Below are 22,491 nucleotides of genomic sequence, written 5' to 3'. Positions count from 1 at the left end.
TCGGGAATTCCTAGAGCCAACACCGTGGGGTCCCAATACAGGCTCTCCACATTCTTGTATTCCTACTTTCGCGTTGAAATCCCCCGTCACTACGGTATAATGGGTCTTAGTGGTGCGTTCGATGGCTTTTACGATATCATCGTAAAAGACCGCGCAAACTTCGTCAGAGTATGTGGATGTGGGAGAGTATGCTTGCACAACTTTTAATGAGTATCTACTGTTTAGTTTTACTACAAGATACGCAACCCGCGCCGACACACTACTGACTTCCGTAATGTTGTTGACAAGGGATTTGTGGACAAGGAAACCAACGCCGCCCTGCGAGAGCTGTTCTCCTTCTCGATAGAAGAGCATATTCCCTGAAGCTAGTCGTTCGCAACCCTCTCCCTCTCTTCGGGTTTCCGATAGGCCAATAATATGCCAATTTATTGCGCTCAATTCTGTCTCCAGCTCTTCGAGATGTTCAGTTTTCAGCAATGTCCGTATATTATATGCGCCAAGGTACAATCGTTTATGGCAGCCGGATCGCACCGGGGGATTCTTAGCACCCCCTGCCCCACCGTTACCGTGGCCGCTGCCGTAACCAGGAATAGCGGGGTTGCCCGGGACTGGGGGCCGTTCATTTCTTGCTTTGTCCATTGGGAGGGTTATGCCATTAGTCACCACGCTTGGCAGGCGGGTTGGTGACCGCAGTACTATGTCCTTTCTTCAGGGCATGCTGCTGCCCATGTCCTGATGTATTTTTATTTAGAGACATAGCTGGTTATGGATGGTTATACCGCCATCGGTCGGTCGCCAGGGCCTCGTCTGTTAGCTAGCAGGATGCACCACGGGCAGGTGAGGTTGGCTATTGAGTAGCTGTGATTTCATTGCCACCCCTTACACCCCCATATTAATGAAAACTAGCAAATATGTACCTACATTCCTAGAGTTTCGTAGCAAGCGTCTACATAATGGCTACGTGCCGCCGACATTCGTAGCAGCGTAGCAGAGCGTCAATTAAATTAGAAGAAAATGTTTTAGTTCCACGTTTTTCGTTCGCGTGACGTGCTATTACGGAAATGTGTGGTGGACTCACTATTTAAAACACGTGTAATTTACTTAACAGAAATAACACAGCACTAATAAGTAAAAAACATGTTAGGAACGAGGCAATTATGAAAACTGATTTCTACATCTATACATATAAATAAAATCGGAGTGTCTGTTTGTAACATTGAAATAACCACTTTTTACTACGTACATATGAAGATATACACGGTACATACACCAAAATAACATTTTGTTTAAATTTTGTCTGCGTGTCTGTCTGTCTGTTTGTTCCGGCTAATCTCTGGAACGGCTGGACCGATTTTGACGAGACTTTCACTGATAGATAGCTGATGTCCAAAAAAGTAACTTAGGCTACTTTTTTTTGACTAGCTTTGCCCCGCGGCGTCACCCGCGGTATAAAAATAACCGCGGGTAACATCGCGGGACTCTGTTATTAATAATAAAATTTAATGTTTCCGAAGCGAAGCGAGGGCAGGTCGCTAGTTATTCAATAAAAATAACTCAAAACGTAATTGTGTTCAGAGAGTAATAATTCAAAGATAATAATTTATCTTTTCACAAACAATACATAATAGTAGCCTTTAAGAATTGCTTTTGGGTGTTTAAAAAATCAATACGAGGAAATCTTATTCTGTCATGGAAGAATGAGATTGTAATGAAATAATTAGATAAAATAAAATTAAAGAGGCTTTTAAAATTAAATAGTTCACAATAATGGTTGTTACGAAGTATATTTATTAAGAAATATCGTTGAGCTATATATAAAGTAGAAAGTAAAGTTATTAAATAAAGTAAATAATTAATAGTTGATCGACTAAACCATATGAAGTGATGACTTAATGAAGAATATAAATAATAACGTTTCGTTCTTCAACACTTGTTCTATCGAAGTTCTTTATTATGCCTTAGGAAGTGATAACAATCACTTTTCAAGTTCAATACATGTTTTGAACTTAAATATAGCTATATATAAAAAAGAGGTTAATAATATTTTCAACAGTATAGCTAGGGTTCGAAAAGGAAGGATTTGTGCCTTCATGCAAAGTGACGTCATTGTTCAATACAGTGAAACCAAAACGCTAGTATCCTTCATATCCAGAACAGATTTTAATCTTGTTTTAAGTGATCCACGTTATCAGTAGCTACGACTTTATGTTCGTCAATAAACATTTATATTAAAACAAATCCTAAGATTAAAATTACCTGGCTTCCAAAATAATTCCACAGATCTTTGATTACGAACACGATATCTGCATCATCACAAACGTAATAACCGCGTAATCAGTTTACGTGTCACGACGATTCTGCACGTACCTGCGAACAAAACAGATGTAACTTAGTTATGCGTCGAGGAGAATTTATTTACAAGATATTCAGAAGTCGAAAACGCGATCAAACAAGTAAATCACAGTCATACAAAATAAATGTTAAAAACGTTTCGCTAATCAAACATACATATATAACGATATAGATATAAACTCTAATAAACCAATATCTATACTAATATTATAAAGAGGAAAGATTTGTTTGTTTGTTTGTTTCGAATAGGCTCCGAAACTACTGGACCGATTTGAAAAATTTTTTTTCCATTAGAAGCCGACATTGTCCCTGATGAACATAGGCTACTTTTTTTTATTTATTTTTTATTTTATTTTTTTGGTTTCATGTGTGTTTTAATGTTTCCGAAGCGAAGCGAGGGCGGGTCGCTAGTTAATAATAAAATAGGTTATGAAAAATGAAATAAATGTACATTCTGGTGGTAGGACCTCTTGTGAGTCCGCACCGCACGGGTAGGTACCACCACCCTGCCTATTTCTGCCGTTAAGCAGTAATGCGTTTTGGTTTGAAGGGTGGGGTAGCCGTGGTAACTATACTGAGATCTTAGAACTTATATCTCGAGGTGGGTGGCGCATTTACGTTGTAGATGTCTATGGGATCCGGTAACCACTTAACACCAGGTGGGCTGTGAGCTCGTCCATCCATCTAAGCCATAAAAAAAATTGTTACGGTGTTAGAAAATACCAGGCTTTTTAATACGATAATATACAGAATGAACTTTAAGTGTCGATGCTCTCTCGCCGCTACCACGTGTCCTCATGTCGCTCTTCGAGCAAAGGTTATGGTAAATAAGTATCCGGTGGCGAAGGCGTAGCTTCGTCTTAGCATCTGTGGATGGCTGTAACTCCTTAACATTGGGTCGACTGCAAGCTCTGCCTTAAACAGCGAGGTTATTAATCAGGTCAATCAGGTCAGGTAAAAATGACAATGGTATTCACTAATGAGATTTTTCCTTCTAATTTAACACAATTATAACCGGTATTTTGAACTTTTATACCTTTTTTTCACAAGTTTATTGCCAAGAGCCTCAGAGAGAAGCTTCGGAAATATCAGATATCAAGTTAACTGCCGGCGGGGGGCTGCAAAAAACGTTTGTTAGTACGAGGACTGTTGCCGAAGATCACTCTACACTCCTCGTGGATCGTGGATCAGGTGATTTTGATCCGATTTCCATAATTCCATTTCCACGGGAACAAAACATTTCCAAGTAAGATCGTAACATGTGAGATTTTCACGGTAAAAGAAAGTAACCTATTCTTCTAAAATAAAGTTTATTTTCGCTTACACAGAAACTGGAATACAATACGTTTTTTTTTTTTCGAATTTCTCGAGATCGTTTTCCGAAGTTTCAATCGAGTAAGTTTATCTTGAGTTATTTGTGAATTTTTCCATGCAAAAACACCCTTGTGCTTGTGGTAATATTTTCTACTTAACTGCGTATTTGATAAGGTTTGAAAACTTGCATTACGTTGGAATAGCTTTGGGTTTATTGATCTATTGTTCATCGAAATAGGGAGACTGGCCGAAATAGGCAGCCTTTTTGATATGTTTTATTTTGGACGAACAGATTGCCTTGAGATGAAGAATTGGAAAGGACTCCGGACCAGATTTTCCAATTTCACCGAGATATGATTTATTTGATGTTCAGCATGAAGGCACCAAATATTGCCGTATATTTTTATTTTCACAATGCTCACACAATTTTCACATATGTTTCTTAATCACTCTCAAAGACAATGCCGCTGGTATAGGGTTATCGTAGCTCATGGATATTTTCTGTCAATAATTAAGCAACTACTTTAAAACATTGTTTGAAGTTAGGTTATAGCGCTGCATAAAAACATTTAAAAAAAAAAATGTATCGCGGCGTGAAAGGTTATTATTTACTGTTTGGTTTACTGGCGGTAGGACCTCTTGTGAGTCCGTACGGATAGGTACCACCACTCTGCCTATTTTTGCCGTGAAGTAATAATGCGTTTCGGTTGCAGAGTGGGGCAGCCGTTGTAACTTTACCTGAGATCTTAGAACTTATATCTCAAGGTGGGTGGCGCATTTACGTTGTAGATGTATGGGGGTAGATGTATAACCACTTAACACCAGATGGGCTGTGAGCTCGTCCACCCATCAAAGCAATAAAAATAAATGGACCTTTGGCTTAATACACGACATTTATCAGCGTCAATAGTTCGGTGTTTTTAATTTTAAATTCAATTAAGTTCACTCCATTTAAATAGCAGAAGAAGCTTCTTTCTTATGATATTTTTTTCCCAATTTTAAACTTTAAATGGCTCTCCGGTAAAGTTAAAACCATTTAACGTTTCACTCCTCGATATAATGCTCATATCTGTACACGAGCGCTCGCGTACTCTCCAGATGTACGAAGGCGGTACATGTCACATCTCACTTCGGCGCGCTATTTCCGTTAGCAAACCGACACAATGCTGCATCCGCTTTGCTTCTGGAATGCTCCCTGGAATATGAAGCTTGGCTGCTTACAAAGAATTCAAAGGGCATAGAATTCTGAACATGGAGAAGTTAATAAATTCTATAGAATTGAATTTCTTATTCTATTGAAAATCGTTTCGAGATCGAAGTATGTCAGTGTAAGTGGCATTTGGTATTCAGGGTTTGAATGTACCGGTTATAGTCTCAAATTTGTTTTGGATTAGAAGACACTAGCTTCGAACCGTGTTGATGTGAAACATTTTTACTGTACCTAGCAAATTTTACACCGACCACTATTTTTGGAGTTTACTCCTTTAGAATCGATTTACATATATAGGCCCGGGGTATGAAAATTATGGGGACCAAAATCGTACTAGCATGTCACACGAAATGCGTTATGCGCCTGATTGGCTCCTGATTGCGTGATGCGTGCGCGCGCCAATCAGGAGCCAACGCGCGGCCGCGTTATCGCAGGTGACGCCGGGCTGCTGCGCCGGCAGTCCGCCACAAAGCCTCGTACTGATCGCGCGTTTCTCTCATTATTGTATTTTCATATATTTGTTAGTTGTTTGTTTTGTGTCTCGTTAATTTGTTAATAATCTGTAGTGTATCGTGTTGTCGTAATATAGAACTATTTCTCGTATTGTTTCGTTTAATTTTTTATATCCAGTAAACTCCAGTCGTGCGTCGGAGCGGACACACACACTTTTTTTTTTTTTTAAATTAATTATTATGAGAATCAGGAACCTTCTCAAATTGAATAGATCACTAATATTGCGAAATTAAGCAAATACATTCTATGAATACAATAAAAAACAAAACTTATTTTTAAATAATTTTTGAAAAATAATACTTTAATACCGTTCAGTTCTGGACGAAGATGTAAAGTTCGTATTTTTTACGTTTATATATTTTCAATACAAAATACAATTTGTCTCTTTTACACATTGTTAGTGGAGATATAAAGAAAGAGACTGAAATATTTGTCGGTCGTTTGAAATAAAATTATTTAAAAGCTACTCTTCAAAAGATGAAACATTACATTTGCATAAAAGATGATTAGAAAAAACAGAAAGAAATTGATAACTTAGTTTCCATTATCGAACAAATTGCTTCCATCCTTTTAGCTTTAGAAGGACGTTCAATAGCGCGATCACCAAGAATTATAAAATCACTTCTTGATAAAGTTACTTGAAAGCTCACCACTTTGTACAAATTCATTCATACCGTACGTGTCACTAAAAGCTCTCCCAACTTTTGACAATGAAAGTTTAATCAAAGCTCAAAATTTAATCTTTGTTTTATGTTATGGAGAGATATAAAATCCCTGCTGAAATTAGAATTATAATGTCTAACTTTCTTTTTCAATTTTCGAAGGAAATGCGATTTGAGGTTCACATCAGGTTAGTTACAGATAATTAATTGTTTTGAGATTATGAGTTCATGAGCGTGCAGTGTTAACACAGCGCAAACGTTTGAGTATATAGGAGGGATGATTGTAAGAAGTGCATACAATATGTAGTTTTTCTCTCAAGTCCGGTTTGTTTGTTACTGAGTATCTACCCAGGCCATCACCCACCTAAAGACACTAAGTGAAAGTTTTAATTGCACTGAACAACGCTTGTCATTTACAGGCGTATGCTCTACCGCCCGTTAAGCCCTCGCCATTGCCTTTTTTTACTTTTTTTATTGCATAGATAGGTAGACGAGCTAACAGCCCACCTGGTGTTAAATGATTACCGGAGCCCATAAACATCTACAACGTAAATTCCGCCACCCACCTTGAGATATGAGTTCTAAGGTCTCAGTATAGTTACAACGACTGCCCCACCCTTCAAATCGAAACGCATTACTGCTTCACGGCAGAAATAGACGGGGTGGTGGTACCTACCCGTGCGGACTCACTAGAGATCCTACCACCAGTAACTGCCTATGACTACTGCTCGAACGATCTGGTTATCGATTGCGAGACCAAACACTTTTTTAACAATTAAAAGGAGATCAATGTGCGCTGAACGCTTACGATAGCTTCAGACGAATAATTTAGTTATTTCTTTAAAAATTTCTCGAAACTTCATTCAGGAGACGCAAGCAGCCCGTGGAATATGAATCGCTGCTAATCTCCAGGTCTACAGAAGTATTCCGGTCACGTCCGCCCTCTCTAGTCCAGGAAGGAATAGAATCACTGAACGCTGATTGGATGAACGGAAATAATTCGTGACTTTGGATCTAAAGGCGGAGGCACACGAGGTTTTCGGAGTTACATCACGTGACTGTCTTTAGGACTTTCCGGACGAAATTATCCGTATTTTATTACCAAACACTACTATAACAAAAGAGTGGGTTTAATTTTACCAGTTCTTGCCGTATACGTAAGCTTCCATTTACGTATATCATAGCTCATAGACTAACAATTATCTTACTGATAGTATCGGTAGATAAACTATTGGCGTATCATAAATATCGGCAGCCCTGCCTGATTCAAAAGAAGTGACTACTTCGCAGCCGTAATGTCGATTTTTAATTTGGATATTTGTTTTGTATGAGTTAAGTAAATCGTAAATTAATTAAATTTGTAATTGATAAATTATAGCTGCTTTATCACTTGAATCAGAATCTATAAATGTAGAAGTTAGAAAAGTTATTAGTCATTTATACACCGCAAATATTCAGTGAGATATAGGTAATCTTGAAACAGAAGAGATATTTATGCGATCTGAGAGCCCCATTACAATCCCTTGACGTTCAAGTCACGTCCGAAATCCAAGATCGTTAAATAAATAGTCGAATCGATTCACGATGGCACAACTTGGGATGATGGGCGGTGCTTAGATAAGAGATTCAAGGTTAGAAGTACCATTTCCTAAAAAAAAAAAGATTCTCGCAATTGAGCCATCTAAATGTCTTGTTAGACAACGAATGGTAATTCGCCAACTTTGTCTCCCGTGGGAGATATCAGAGACGAGTTAAACTCTTCTACAAAATGTTGTCCTGAGACCAGAGATAATAAAAAAAATACAAAGGAATTTAATAACCTTGATCGCAAAGTTTAAAAAAAATCCAATCCAACTCGTTCTCATTCCATTCCAACAAACTCCGTATAGGGGCGCAACATCCGGCGCAATGAGAAGCATTTTATGTTAAGACAACAGGGACGAGTTAAACTCTTCTACAAAATGTTTTCCTGAGACCAGAGATAAAAAAAAAATACAAAGGAATTTAATAACCTTGATCGCAAAGTTTAAAAAAAATCCAATCCAACTCGTTCTCATTCCATTCCAACAAACTCCGTATAGGGGCGCAACATCCGGCGCAATGAGAAGCATTTTATGTTAAGACAACAGGGACGAGTTAAACTCTTCTACAAAATGTTTTCCTGAGACCAGAGATAAAAAAAAATACAAAGGAATTTAATAACCTTAATCGCAAAGTTTAAAAAAAATCCAATCCAACTCGTTCTCATTTCATTCCAACGAACTCCGTATAGGGGCGCAACATCCGGCGCAATGAGAAGCATTTTATGTTAAGACAACAGGGACGAGTTAAACTCTTCTACAAAATGTTTTCCTGAGACCAGAGATAAAAAAAAATACAAAGGAATTTAATAACCTTGATCGCAAAGTTTAAAAAAAATCCAATCCAACTCGTTCTCATTCCATTCCAACAAACTTCGTATAGGGGCGCAACAACCGGCGCAGTGAGAAGCATTTTATGTTAAGCATCTCTGTGCAAGTTGTACTCGTCGAGCGCATGAGGTTCGGAGGAGCCGTGTGCGCTGCGGACTAACTTTTAACAAAACTGCCTGAGTCCCTGGCGTGCTTGAATTTGTTTCTCTGACAGTTTTATTTTCATTGGCTTCTATTGTTGTGTGAATATCGGCTTATAGTTTTCTGTCCTCTGTTTTTTAATGCTTATTTGGTGGACGAGCTCTCGGCCCACGTGGTGTTTAGTGGTTATCGAAGCCCATAGACATCCATAACGTCAATGACGCCACCCACCTTGAGACATGAGTTCTAACAGCTGAAGGCAGCTCACATGACGCCTTACCACCAGGAAACAGAGATTGTACTATAGTTAAGTTACCGTAGACAGAGGATAGAACAAGTAATATTCGGGGATATATAAAGCTAGACCGATATGTAACTTGACTGAGGAATGTAAGGTTTCATCCATTTACTAAGTCATCTAACAACATAGCCCCCAATTAAGCGGTAAGCTCACCTGTGCTTTTGGAAACTAAATGAGATAAGATTTCATTCAATCCAACGGTAAGCCCTCGAACTAATCGCTATACAAATTGAAACGCCCAATTCATCGGACCAAAAAAATTCGGTATTAAGCTCGTGATTGGCGGTGACCGGGCCGTCGCTTCGCTTTAAGCGTCGCAACGGGTGACGTAAAAATGGTAAACGGTAATTAATCCCTTCAGATAAATGCGATTCAACGATGGGGTTGCCAAATCTAATTTATTTATTAAGGTTGCTAGATTTTTTACAATGGTAGACTTTTAAATTTTTTCGTTTAGAGGTTGTAATATTGTTTCGGCGCGCACTACTCGGCGACTTTTTTTTTTATTGCTTATATGGGCGGACGAGCTCACAGCCCACCTGGTGTTAAGTGGTTACTGGAGCCCATACACATCTACAATGTAAATGCGCCACCCACCATGAGAAGTTATTCCTTCACCGTGGAAGTCAATCGTGAACATTTGTTGAGTACGTATTTCATTAGAAAAATTGGTACCCGCCTGCGGGATTCGTACACCGGTGCAGCGCTACACACGAATGCACCGAACGTCTTATCCTTTAGGCCACGACGACTTCAATAAGACTTAGATAAGTTTATATATAATATCGATTACGTATGTTCAGATTTACGGGTAAATCAGAAAATACGCGCTATGACATGCATGAGACCAGTCTCGAGCTAGCATTTACATTGCAGTGTACACGTTGGACAAACATGGCACACGAAGGTATTGTAAGCATAACCTTCAGAAATGTTACCTGCTTTACACATACGTGATGCAAGATGCAATCTTTCCCACTTTAATTTTACAAAGAAATTTAAAATTTGAATACAGACGAGTATTTTGATCATATTGTTCGAAATTGGCTGACATTTATTCAAATTTATGCCAAAACTTAAATTGACAATCATCCCGATGTAATTCAGAGCAATTTGTAGCAACCGCGTCAATTTTCACAATGATCGGTCATTTACGGTCGCCATTGTCAATTGTAATCTAAAATACAGTTCATTAAACATCGAAAATACGCTTAGAACGAATCCCGGCACGGACTACAATGTTGTTTAACATTTTGCAAAAGGAAGATATATTTTTCACGCTCTAGAGTTACGACTCGAATTAAGCCTTGAATTAAATGGTTGTCTAGGGCCCATTTAAATCACAACAATAAATTAGGCAATGTGTTTTAACGGACATGAGATCGAAGTATTAAATGTATTATGTATCAGCTGGCATACCCATTGAGGCGAAAAGCAAGATTGTGCAAAACCATTTGACAGAACAAAATTTTTTATTTTATTTTTGTTAGTTGGGCTTGCTCTGTGTTTTGTCTTCATTCATAAGTACTAAGCATAGATTTACTTAGTACTTGTACATGCCGGAGAATGTGAACCCTGGAACGGACTCGCGTCACCGATACAATTGCATTTTAACCGCGTCCGGACCTTTTGTGAGTCCGCACGGGTAGGTACCACCACCTTGCCTATTTCTGCCGTGAAGCAGTAATGCGTTTCGGTTTTAAGGATGGGGCAGCCGTTGTAACTATACTTGAGACCTTAGAACTTATATCTCAAGGTGGGTGGGGCATTTACGTCGTAGATGTCTATGGGTTCCAGTAACCACTTAACACCAGGGCTGTGAGCTCGTCTACCCACCTAAGCTATAAAAAAAACATGAAAATCAAGACAAACATCTAGGAAATCCGTCAATATTCAATATTATTCAACCCGATATTCAACCTAAATAAATTAAAATACACCAGACCTGGAGGTCTGTTAGGATTTAAAGGTCGTTAAACAACACGAATAGCTCATAAACCAAAGATAAAACATACAACAGAAACGTCACCGAAAATATTTTTCACTGTGCCTTCCAGAAACGACAGACCCGTGTACCACCTACCTACACATGAAACACGGTCCGAGTTCCTTAATTAAGGACCTCAACACTCGTCCGACTGTTTGTTCTGCGCATGTTTAATCTGTATAAATTTAATTACGTTCTGAAGCAGCCGACGGACGGAGCCTTAAATAAATAAAGCCGGAAGGATTATTCTATTTAATACAGATCGCTAATGGCTCTCGGGTGGAGGTGTTCCCGGAATCTCACAGGGTTTTTAAAATTCAACTAATTCGTAATATTATAAAATACGTGAATATGGATATCGAAGTAGCTTTTAGTATAATTAAAAATAGGAGACGAATGCTTTCAATTAAATTTATTTATTTCGTCGTTCAAGTAAGTAGGATGACGTCATTACGCTAGAATTTTGTCACTGCATTACAAACAAACAAGCAGAATTACTAGCTGACCCGGCAGACTTCGTAGTGCCTCAATGGATAAATAAAAGACCTAAACTTTATTTAATTCCGAGAATTTTCATATTTAGTCGTCGTGGCCTAAGCGATAAGAGTCCGGTGCATTCGTGTTGAGCGATGCACCGGTGTTCGAATCTCAGGCGGGTACCAATTTTTCTAATGAAATACGTACTCAACAAATGTTCACGATTGACTTCCACGGTGAAGGAATAACATCGTGTAATAAAAATCAAACCCGCAAAATTATAATTTGCGTAATTACTGGTGGTAGGACCTCTTGTGAGTCCGCGCGGGTGGGTACCATCACCCTGCCTATTTCTGCCGTGAAGCAGTAATGCGTTTCGGTTTGAAGGGTGGGGCAGCCGTTGTAACTATACTGAGACCCTTAGAACTTATATCTCATGGTGGGTGGCGCATTTACGTTGTAGATGTCTATGGGCTCCAGTAACCACTTAACACCAGGTGGGCTGTGAGCTCGTCCACCCATCTAAGCAATAAAAAAAAAAAAAAAAAAAATCTACCTTTTAAACCTTCTCTGGACTTCTACAAACAATTCAAAACTAAAATTAGCCAAATCGGTCCAGCCGTTCTCGAGTTGTAGCGAGACTAACGAACAGCAATTCATTTTTATATATATTTTAATTCCGAGCATTTTCATATTTATTTACCTTTTAAACCTTCTCTCACCGGACATCGATCAAGTCACAATGGCATTTAGGGAATGTATCGGAACGTAGGGCTTACGAAAGCGCACGAGTGCAACACACGGGACCACTATTTCTACGGCGAGACAATGAAGCACTAATGTCACTAATAACCGGTATTCGTATAGAGTTGAGACTCCGACGCGAATGAATATTACGGTTACAGTTCCAATACTAAGCGCAAAAACTGTAAACTGTAGTGAACAGCTGCGCTGCACACGTTCAACCCCTGGCATAGCGCCAGTCACGAATTACGAGACAAATCCACCAACTATTTGGCACGGAACAGAAACCGCTTCCTCCCGGAAACTGACACTGATAATAAACGACCGAACATCGGATGAGAAACTTAACGGAGCTTGTTAAAAGGCGTCATAAATATTATTAGCATTTTAACATCTCGCGAGGGTGAAGTTACTTAAGTTGTAAATTAATAACTGAGATACGGCGAATTGTCGTCGTCGTGACCTAAAGGATAAGACGTCCGGTGCATTCGTGTTGAGCGATGCACCGGTGTTCGAATCTCAGGCGTGTACCAATTTTTCTAATGAAATACGGACTCAACAAATGTTCACGATTGACTTCCAAGGTGAAGGAATAACATCGTGTAATAAAAATCAAACCCGCAAAATTATAATTTGCGTAATTACTGGTGGTAGGACCTCTGGTGAGTCGGTGCGGGTAGGTACCACCACCCCGCCTATTTCTAGCGTGAAGCAGTAATGCGTTTCGGTTTGAAGGGTGGGGCAGCCGTTGTAACTATATTGAGACCTTTGAACTTACATCTCAAGGTGGGTGGCGCATTTACATTGTAGATGTCTATGGGCTCCAGTAACCACTTAACACCAGGTGGGCTGTGAGCTCGTCCACCCATCTAAGCAATAAAAAAAAAAAAGAATTGTCTGCCAGCAGAGGCAGCTCTACTATGCTATCAACATGAGACTAGTCCGGACGTTGGTTTTCTCGATTTTTCTCTATGGTACAGAGTCGCAGACGATTCGAACAACAGAGCGGAAAAAAATAGAAGCGTTCTAGATGTGGTGTTGGCGAAGAATGCTCCGCATACCGTGGACCGCCAAGAGAACAAACAAATCTGTCCTCGAGCAACTTCGCGTAGAAACGAGACTGTCGACGATTTGCTAGCAGAAGGTTCTTGGTTACTTTGGTCACATTGCTCGGCGGCCACCAGACAACCTTGAAAGATTGACTGTGGTGGGAAAGGTAGAAGGGAAAAGAACCGGCCGTCGAACCGTTGGTCATATCAGATAACTGCGCTCACTGGACTCTCTGTTGCGACCACCCTGAGAAAAGCCGAAAACCGAAGGAAATGGAAGCTGATGGTCCAAAGAGCCACGAGGGGCTTTCAGGGACACGACCTTCAGCAACGAAGTAGCTCTCACCACCGGCCTACTTGAAGAGCGGGAGACCGTTGCTTAAAACAATACGATTCTACAAATTCACGTCACAGGCCTAGAATAGTGGCCAGCAATTTCCGACAATTTCCTCTTGACCCAAAAAAAAAAAAACATTAAAATCATAACGAACGGTGCTTTTAATCCGAGAAAAATAGTACATCTTTAAAGAGCCGCCGTAAACCCTGGCGAAGGCCGCTCCGCCGGGCGCGACTCCACACTCCATCCACAGACACTGAATATTTAAACAACGATTAAATATTGCAAGCGAAATGAATGCTTTTAAAAAGTTCAACCCTGAACGAGTTGCTTCAGTATTCATTTCAAGTATTTAGGTTTATTTACGAAGGCAGAGAAACATCGTTCTTGTCGATATCGATGGTACAGCCAGTAGATCGACAACCATGCTTCACATGGCGTAATACAAGCATGTTTACATGTGCGAAAAATTTATAGATCGGAATAAGCGAGCTTACTCGCATAGAGCAACGCATATGGTGTATCGTACCTCTTGAACAACAAGCAGGGATAACAGTATAGTGGCAGCAATCATACAACAGTAAGTATTTGGAAAAAATAGGAGTCGTGCTGTCGTAGGTGTTTCCCGAGCGTTATGACATGTCCTTCTTCAAACGAGGCTTGTGGAGAGTATTAAGCGGTAGGCAGCGGCTTGACTCTGCCCCTGGAATTGCTGAAGTCCATGGGCGACGGTAACCACTCACCGTCAGGTGGGCCGTATGCTCGTCTGACTACAAGGTCAATAAAAAATAATCTATATATTAATACGTGAAGCAAAAACTTTGTATCCCTTTTTACGAAAATTGCGCGGACGGACGAGTATGAAATTTTACACACTTATAGAGAATATAGAGAAGAAGTGCACAATGCTAATCTTTTTTTTAAATAATGCATAAAAGATACATTAAATCAATAAAGAAAACATTACGCACACTACATGCCATGTATTTGACGCACACACGCATGCATACTATTAATTATCAAACTTTTGTTCTTGACGTCTCTGGTCAAATTGAGAATTAATTACATTAAATATTGTTTATCTTTATTAATATTTTTTTATAATGTAGCCTTGGCGAAATTTGTGATTAAAGAAGTATAAAATACAATCATAATAGTGTACAAACTTTTTATACAATTCCAATTAATTGTAGTCGAATTTCGACTACTGCAGGACCTCTAGTAATAATAATAACGTCTTTCTAAAGATAAGTTCGCAAAAAAACACCAAACACCAACAAAATTCGGACGGGCGATCTACTGTACTCACAACAAGCACACACTCGGATCTCTCCCATCATCTTAATAGTTTTCCCCAAAAACCATCACCATGTTTGACCGTTTGTTTGTTTGTTTACCAGCGTGAACACATAATTTAAACACAACAATTCACAAACTTTCCGAAGCACATGGGACGGTATATGAAGCCGCAACATCGCAACATCGCTACTGTAGAACAAGACCGTCGATGTACAAAGCAAGTAGGTCGGATGCGGTCGGGACGTTTCCGTAGCGGGTCCGTCCCGGAACCGGCCGCCGTGTACCGTCCGCACAAACGACATGAATTACTAAAAGACATATGGATGTTATGTGTTGGTACTTGTTGTATGTCGTGGCTTCGCAACGCACCGCGTATTTGAGGTCGTGGTTTGAAGCAGTTTTCGCTCTCTCTTTTGAATCTTGTAACATCCTATTTGTTGTATTTGAGTGGCGATCTCTGATTAACGATGTGCATGCTTCTCGTTGATATTAAATCAACTTAGCTATTCAGTCGACAAATGAAAAATTTTAATGTTAATCTACTATATATGTAAAAATGAATTGCTGTTAGTCTCGCTAAAACTCGAGAACGGCTAGCGATTTGGTTAATTTTGGTCTTGAATTATTTATGGAAGACTAAAGAAGGTTTAAAAGGTAGATAAATATGAAAATGCTCGGAATTAAATAAAAATAACAATTTTCTTTTTCCTTTGATGTGTCCCCCGTCGGACGGATTCCTTTTGTTTGTTTTAAGTTTATTTTATACAAAAGTTGAGGTCTTTAATTATCGATTGAGGCACTACGAAGTTTGCCGGGTCAGCTAGTTATTCAATAAATAGTTGGGGTACGTTTTTTTCCATATTTTTTTTTATTATTATTTCGTATCATCGGATCGAGAGGTCAACGACTATATGGTTTAAGTGACAATTCGCTTAATACGCTACATTTATCGCTGTAATTAAAGATACGTTTTCTTTGGTATTAGCATCAAAAAGTCGTTTGTTTTTAATTGAACTTCAATTAAGTTTACTCCATTCAAATAGTTAAAGAAGTTTTATGGTATGATATTTTTTCTAAATTTCAAACTTTAAATGGCTCTACTGTAATGTTGCAAAAATGTCGCTTAAACCAAATAGACTTTCACTCCTCGATATGTCACACTCTGCGATTTCAGTAACTGCTTAATCATATGTATGATAATTTTTTATTCCTTATATGGGTGGGCGAGTTCACAGCCCACCTGGTTTTAAGTGGTTACTGGAGCCCATAGACATCTACAACGTAAATGCCACCTCCCACCTTGAGATAAGAGTTCTAAGGTCTCAGTATAGTTACAACGGTTGCCCCACCCTTCAAACCGAAACGCATTACTGCTTCACGGCAGAAATAGGCGGAGTGGTGGTACCTACCTGTGCGAACCCACAAGAGGTCGTACCACCAGTAAATTTTTAATATTATTTTCACCCGCAGCAAAATAAAAACAAATTCTGTGTAGGGTAATGTATCAGTCATCAGGGCAGTTTGTCCCTGGATCACCGGATCACGGTCCACCGCATCCATCAACGTGACAACTACAGACCTTACCAGCTGCTAGTTATTTGCAGCCAAGATCGATCGTCATGATTTCCTTAAAAAAACTACATACTTCAGGCTTTGTTCATCTTTGGCGACTAACGGGAATACAGTTTCAGGGAGAACCTCACCATCCACAAGCCATAAAAATTAGTAAAATGTATACAATCGTTTATATAATTTTTTATACAACACAAAACTATTGATTCCTTGAAAACTGTATCAGCTGTTAAATCATGTAGAAACGAATATTTCGTCTATAAATCTAAATGAAGAGATCGCACGCAGTGAACTGTGAAAGCATTTGGCTATCTCTCTCACACGACCGGCACGAGCAGCAACAACTCTTTGTGTTTGTCCATCTTCCTGTCATTTACATTTATATACATAGTAAAAGCTCATTTGTCGCACTTCTTTCATTCGCGTTTTCACTATTCGCGGATTAAAAAATGCGACCTAATCCCTAAGTTCGCGGCTAAAGATTTATTTGTTCGCGAATTTAATTGGTACACATTAATAAAAAGGACTCTTAATATGTAGGAATCCAACCGAATCTCTTTTGTGGTTTCTGTATTCGCGACATATTTACGGCACATAAATACACCCCGCGAATAAAGAGCTTTCACTGTATGCTAACTAAAAGCAGCAATATTTTTTTCTAGCGCATATCAAACTGTAGTACAAGTAAAATATACAGAACATTTTTATTATATCCGAATTGCCATTCACATGTGTGAAACTTGGCACAGAGTTGTATAGTGTTACGGATAGCCGTCAGGGTGATGGATGCGCTCCGCCGGGGAAGTGCTCACTGGGCCGAGGACTAGAGTCTACTTCATGGAGCTTTGTGTAAAAAATGAGTTACATATTTGACGTAAATATTTCTATTGTATATTTTATTTTGCTCAGACGGGTGGAGGAACTCACGACCTACCGCGTGTTAAGTGTTTACTGATGTCCATAAAAAACAACAACATAAATAATAACATCGATTGCACCTATAATTGAGGTGACATCTGCCATGAACTTTTGTCAATTTGTCAATGTTTTGTATTGATGATCACTTTGTTGGTGCAACTTAATAAATAAATAAATAAATAAATAAATAAATGCTGCCATCCGCCTTGAGACACGAGTTCTAGGTGTCATGCAGCCTGAGACGGTGGCACTAATCAGTGCTTAATGGTACGTTTTATTTGGTATTAGCATCAACAATTCGTTGTTTTTAATTGAACTTCAATTAAGTTTACTCCATTCAAATAGCTAAAGAAGTTTTATGGTATGATATTTTTTCCAAATTTCAAACTTTAAATGATTCTACTGTAATGTTGCAAAAATGTCGCTTAAACCAAATAGCCTTTCACCCCTCTATATGTCAACACGTGAATGCTCTGCGGTTCCAGTAAGTGCTTAATCATATGTATGATAATTTTTTATTCCTTATATGGGTGGGCGAGTTCACAGCCCACCTGGTGTTAAGTGGTAACTGGAGCCCTTAGACATCTACAACGTAAATGCGTCACCCACCTTGAGATATAAGTTCTAAGGTCTCAGTATAGTTACAACGGCTGCCCCACCCTTCAAACCGAAACGCGGTACTGCTTCACGGCAGAATTAGACGGGGTGGTGGTACCTACCCGTGCGGACTCACAAGAGGTCCTACCACCAGTCTTATCAACTGTACTTAACACTGGCATCAGTGGTCTATAGTGGTATGAACGTAAAGGACCCCTACTATTACTACTACTACTATGAGACGATGCTAAGGCTGCCTACCGTTACTGACTCCTGATTTTCTTGAGAACCAGACAAAAATATGATTTAAAATAGGTTTAACAAATAATAGTAAGCGCGAGACGGCAAACTAATAATGGCTCGCTTCGTGTGACATATCTAGAATTATCCAGCCTATAATAACATAATCCTTCAAGAAAAAAGAGGTCGTCGGAGCCAAGAGCCGACAGTCGTGATGGATGGCCGTGACAAATGAAATAGTATCTGGGCAGGGGCGATCTAATACGCGTAGATATTCCGATACGACGATATATATTTATTCAGGGAAAATAATCCAGCCTTGGATATATTTAAAATCGCGTTTACAGTTTAATTTTACACTCATAGTTTTCATTCTACTAGAGGTCCCGCAGTAGTCGAAATTCGACTATAATTAATTGGAATTGTAAGTTTGTACACTATTATGATTGTATTTTATACTTTTATAATCACAAATTTTGCCAAGACTGCACTATAAAAAATATTAACAAAGACAAACAATATTTAATCTATTCTCAATTTGACAACAGACGTCAAGAACCAAAGTTTGACAATAAATAGTATGCATGCGTGTGTGCGTCAAATACATGGTATGTAGTGTGTGTAATGTTTTCTTTATTGATTTAATGTATCTTTTATGCATTACTTTAAAAAAATATTAGCGTTGTGCACTTCTTCTCTATATTCTGTATAAGTGTGGAAAATTTCATACTCCTCCGTCCGCGCAATTTTCGTAAAAAGGGATAAAGAGAAAAGTTTTTGCTTCACGTATTAATATATAGATTATATATAACGTTTCAAATGCTTTACAGTATTAGTTATGGACGAACTAAAGTACTATTCGTTATTATTTGAATATTTTGCAAACTACCGTTTAATTTAAAAAAAAAACTAACAGTATCATGAGATTATCCGACTTGGCTTTTCATCTGCACGAGAAGAAGATCACATGTCCATACCACGACCATGCATTCAATCCCATCCAAGTAAATTGGTTTTTCGACAGCCAATAACGATTTTATCCGAATCCATTGTATAATTTTATTATGACGTCATATCCCGGTAATGAATGACACATCGTAGGTGGTCCGGTATAGTCAGGTATAAATAGCTCTGATTAGATCCACCACCCTCTTTTAAGTCGGTAAAAAACGAGGCGATTTTACGACTCGCAATCATTCAAATTACATGTAAATAAGTACACAAAAACGCCGAGCTTTTAAGCTCGTTCATTACGTTGAAGGCGTATTTTTATTTACATGAAAGCTTACAAATTGTACTGAATTTATTGGCTAACTGTAGCACCAGACGAGATAAACTTTTTTAAACGATTTAACGGTAGGCTGCTTCTTGGATCTGCCACTGGCATTGCTGATGTTCAAAAGCGACGGTAACCGCTCACCGTCAGATGCTCGTTTGTCTACCTTAAAAAAACCTCAACATGGTTTGTTTGTGTAGTGTTGTGAGCTCCCACGGGTAGGAGCCACCCTGTCTACTCCTGCCGCAATGCACTCACAAGTGGAGATGCGTGAGGAGAAAGGCATTGTACAACAAAATTGAGATTAATTTTGCGCAAAATCGATTATCTATGTAGTGATATCTATAAAGTCCTGTTACTACTAACTAACACTCGATGAAGTGTGATGTGGTCTGTCCGTACCTAGATAAATAAAATGTAATGCTGTTTATTGATCAGCGCATCAGCTGAGAAAGAACGCCGACACCGCGAGCTCATTGACCTTTTTTTTCCTTTGTAGGCAGACGAGCATACAGCCCACCTGATGGTGAGTGGTTACCGTCACCCATAGACTTTAGCAATGCCAGGGGCAAAGCCAAGCCGCTGCCTACCGTTGAGTACTCTCCACAAGCCATTTGGATAATAAAACGTGCGTAGTTGTCCTAATGAAGCTTCTTAATAAGTAACTTTAGTTTAAAAAAAAAAAACAATAAAAAAGAATCCAAACTAATATTTAAACTAATTTTCTTTTGATAATCCTGATCATAAGTCGTAAGTAATAAATGTATTTTGTAATCACCGATCGTTGATGCGTGTGCACAGGTATTATTGACAATGGACCAAGGACATATTGCATGTTAATTGAATGCCTAAAAGCTGATGAAAATTCGATTGAAATATTCCGTTGGATATACAGATCGAGTTTATAACAAGAAAGCGTCCGTTCGTTCAGCTAAAGAGCAGCAGAGAAATAAATAGTCTAATAAAGCATTCAGATAAATTAATAAGCTTCCTGGTAATGTATCGTGCACTCGAGACCGAAAACACGGGTTATATATATACAAACATCGATAAAACAGCACTAGTGATGTGCATTTATCGATTTAACTTGGGACTCTCGAAGACATTCTGTTTTTTATATGAAATTGTGCGCTTAATCCGGCTAGTCTTAATCGCTCTCAATAAAGAAAAAGGTCGTATGAAACAGTGATTCCTATCCGCGTCTGCCTTGAGATTTTATAAAGATCACTAGCTTTTGCCCGTGACTTCGTCTGCGTGGAATAGTTCACAAAAAATGCTTTTTTGAGAACAAATTTGTTTAACATAAAACGTTATAGTGAGCCAACCTTAATATATATACATACGCAGTCACGGACTTTTTTTAGATCTTTTAAAGAGGAACAATTCTGTCATACATTATTTTAGCGAAACTTTAACCGTTTCTGCAACGCACGCAGCGGAAGCTACCAAAAGGTAAAAAAAACACTTTGAAACATTCTTTATTGGTGCTCCGCTTGTATTGGTCTTAGCGTGACGTTATATAGCCTATAGCCTTCCTCGATAAATAGGTTATCTAACACTGAAAGAATTTTTCAAATCGGACCAGTAGTTCCTGAGATTAGCGCGTTCAAACAAACAAACTCTTCAGCTTTATAATATTAAGTATAGATTACTGATATTAAGGAAGTCGTCTGAGCCCGTCACAAGTTCCGGCATGAAGACGACACTCACAATGTGCTCTCCATGGACGCGTTAAAACGTCTACACAATAAGAAAACCAACAAACCTGTCGTATGCATCAAAACCGCTTGCTCGTCAATAAATGCAAACTATAAATTTATTGGGTTTAAAACATGAAATAACTTACATTGCAAGATCACCGTTCGAATGATATTCGCAGCTGCGCGCCTGTTTGTTCTCTATCTCTTCTCAAAACTAATAGAGGACAGCATCATATAATATCTGAGCAGCACACTCGCAGAGTATCTGAACAGGCTACATAGCTCTCAATCTGGACGGCGTCCTCTGCACGTTCGAAGTCCTCTATAGAAGTATAGTAATTTAGAAGTATAGTAATACTTCTATAGATTTATACAATACTTCCTCGACAAATGACCACTCTTGACTGTGTTCAAACATAAAATGATATATTACAACTTTCTTTATAGGTATTTATGATCAAAACTAATCATACTCAACTCATTAAAATTTGATAAAAATATCAATAATTATTTGTTATTTATGTTTATGAGGGCAATTAAAATGTGTTGTACCAAAATCGGAATAATAATGAACGCGATTTGTGGTTTTATTACTGCAAGCGTGAGTACTGCGATAACCTCTGATAGAGAGGAGTGAAACAGGATTGAAGGGAAAGGCACAAGGGGCAGGGGAGACATGAATTCTAAGTCTCAGATTTTTCAGTCCAATGGTTGAACTCAGCTGAATGGTCAAACTGAAACCCTCGAACTGCCTCGAGGTACAAATAGGCGGTGAGGTGGTTGGTACTTATGGGGTTCACAAGAAGACCTATCAGATCACTGACCACCCTACCTGAATTGGTGTTATTCCAAAAGCCTGATGATGGGACGTATCGTAATCCATATTTTTTTCCTACCTAAGCTTATGGTCTAGAGAGACCATATCAACGTAACCTTAAGTAGTAAGTAAGCTCACGGGGCTCAAACCTGACGATGCTGTTAACACGAACCCTAGCAAGAGCCGTGCTTCGCAGAATCTACCACCGAATCAGAAACGCGACCCACTGAGAAGATCCGACGAGAAACTCAGTGGGCTGTGTCTATAGGTTAGTTTACTCGCCGAGCCCTTCGTCGCAAGCGACGGGTTCGACGAGAATGATGACCGCTCGTAATCTCGTGAGTATCACTATCCAGCGTGATTTGACACAAAGCTGTAATGCGCTCCGGTATGCTGGATTTTACAATACAATTTAGACTTTAAGCTCGTGTCTAAAGGTATTCATGTCTATTTTTTATTGCTTAGGTGGGTGGGTGAGCTTACGGCCCACCTAATGGTGTTAAGTGGTTACCGGAGCCCATAGACATCTACTACGTAAATGCCGCCACTCACCCTAAGATATGAGTTCTCAGGT

The 22,491-nt window shown here is 39.0% G+C and overlaps 1 protein-coding gene across 8 annotated transcripts in view; it reads right to left on the bottom strand.

The window, feature by feature from the left end:
• The window catches only part of LOC101736018 (syntaxin-binding protein 5), a 235,842-nt gene that overhangs the window by 126,134 nt on the left and 87,217 nt on the right, over positions 1 to 22,491 (bottom strand). The window contains exons 1-2 of one of the 8 annotated variants that reach the window (XM_062675301.1): positions 21,247 to 21,521; positions 2,257 to 2,367 (exon numbers count right to left, since the gene is read on the bottom strand). The exons of the other annotated variants lie outside the window; for them this stretch is intronic. The gene's annotated coding sequence lies outside the window, so the exon portion shown is untranslated. Of the gene's footprint in view, positions 1 to 2,256; positions 2,368 to 21,246; positions 21,522 to 22,491 lie in introns of those variants that run through there. 8 annotated transcript variants of the gene reach the window in all.

This window comes from Bombyx mori, chromosome 23 (assembly GCF_030269925.1).
Source record: "Bombyx mori chromosome 23, ASM3026992v2".
NCBI lineage: Eukaryota > Metazoa > Arthropoda > Insecta > Lepidoptera > Bombycidae > Bombyx > Bombyx mori.
The sequence above is the reverse complement of the archived record's forward strand: the minus strand, read 5'-3'. Positions and strand labels throughout refer to the sequence as shown.